Source organism: Galeopterus variegatus, unplaced genomic scaffold, assembly GCF_000696425.1.
Source record: "Galeopterus variegatus unplaced genomic scaffold, G_variegatus-3.0.2 Scaffold5631, whole genome shotgun sequence".
In the NCBI taxonomy this organism is placed as follows: domain Eukaryota; kingdom Metazoa; phylum Chordata; class Mammalia; order Dermoptera; family Cynocephalidae; genus Galeopterus; species Galeopterus variegatus.
Genome location: NW_007731742.1, coordinates 63,806 through 65,896, shown reverse-complemented (window position 1 = coordinate 65,896; position 2,091 = coordinate 63,806).

Below are 2,091 nucleotides of genomic sequence, written 5' to 3'. Positions count from 1 at the left end.
AGAAAGAAAGAAAGAAAGAAAGAAAGAAAGAAAGAAAGAAAGAAAGAAAGAAAGAAAGAAAGAGAAAGAAACAAAGAAACAAAGAAACAAAGAAACAAAGAAAGAAAGAAAAAGAAAGAAAGAAACAAAGATAGAAAGAAAGAAAGAAAGAAAGAAAGAAAGAAAGAAAGAAAGAAAGAAAGATTGAACTTTCAAAAGGAGAGAGCAGAGTATAGTTACTAGAGGTGGGAAAGGGGGAGATGTGGGAGGGGATAGGGAGTGATTAGGTAAGGGACACAAAAAGTAATTACAATTTGTAATGATGAACATGCTAATAATATTGATTTGATCATAACATACTGTACACAAATACTGACAGTCAACTCTGTATCCCATAAATATGTATGAATAAAAAAAACATACAGCTAATAAATGGTAGAATCGGAATCCTAAACTCTTTCTACTTAAAACTGAAGCCTGTGCTACTTATTACACTTTATTCAATGAGAAAAAAAAAATACACACACACACATACACACACAGAGAACTCTTCAAACTCAACAATAAGAAAACAAACAACCCAATTAAAAAATGGGCCAAAGACCATAACAGATACCTTACCAAAGAAGATTATACAGATGGCAAATAAGCATATGAAGAGATGCTTCACATCATATGTCATCAGGGAAACACAAATTAAAATGACAATGAAATACCAACACGCTTATTAGGATGGCCAAATTCCACAACATTAGCAACACCAAATGCTGACGAGGATGTGGAGCAACAGGAACTCTCATTTATTGCTTGTGAGAATGCAAAATAATACAGCCACTTTGGAAGACATTTTGGCAGTTTCTTCCAAAACTAAACATATTCTTATCATGCAATTCAGCAATTCTACTCCTTTGTATATACCCAGATAAGCTGAAAACTTCTGTGCACACAAAAACCTGTACAGAGATGGTTATAGCAGCTTTATTCCTAATTGCCAAAACCTGGATGCGACCAAGCTATCCTTCAATGGGTGAACAGATAAGTAAACTGTGGTACATCCAGACAATGGAATAGTTTTTGGCACTCAAAAGAAATGAGCTATCAAGCCATGAAAAGACATGGAGGAAACTTAAATGCATTAACTGAGTGATAGGAGCTAATCTGAAAAGCCTATGTACTATATGACTACAACCATATGACATTCTGGAAAAGCCAAAATTATGGAGACGATAAAAAGATCAGTGGTTGTCAGGGCTTGGTGGGGCAGGGAGGGGGATGAATAAGCAGAGCACAGAAGTTTTTAGGGCATCCCCAACTTATAGATGAGGAAACTGAGGCTCAGATCAATTATCTTGTCCCAAATCACACAGTACTTTAGGTAGCAAAGGGTAGAATTTGGATCCAGGAAGTTTGACTCTCATACCAAGTGGGTTGCTACATGTGAAATGAGGTTTTAGGGCCCATATTTGTTTCCTATTGCTACTGTGCCAAATTACCACAAACTTAGTATCTTAAAGCAATACAAATTTATTATCTCACAGTTCTGGAGGTGCAGTACAAAATTAGTCTCCCTGAGCTAAAGTGAAAGTGTTAGCAGGGCAGTGTCCTTCCAGAGGCTCCAGCAGAGAATCTATTTCCTTGCCTTGTCCAGCTTCCTTTTAGAGGTTGTCTGCATTTCTTGGCTCATGGCCCCCCTTCCATCTTCAAAGCAGTCATTATATCACTCTGATCTGTTTCTATTGTCACTTCTCCTTCTCTGACCAAGACACATCATAATTAAACTTCTGAAAACTAAAGACAAAGAAAAAAATCTTTAAAACAGCCAGGGAGAAATGACATGTTACCTATCCCTATACCAATTTGCGTGAGAATGAATTTTTCATCTGAATGCTAGAAAGAAATGGCACAATACTTTTCAAGTGTTGAAAGAAAGGAACTTTCAACCATGCATCCTATATCTGGTGACACTATCCTTCAGAAATGAAAGGGGAATAAAGATATCGCATGAAGGAAAACTAACAATTTATTGCCAGTAAACTCAACCTTAAAGTAAACTCTCTAAACAAGAAAAAAAAAAAAAAAAAAAAAAAAAAAAAACTTCAAAAATTAAAAAAA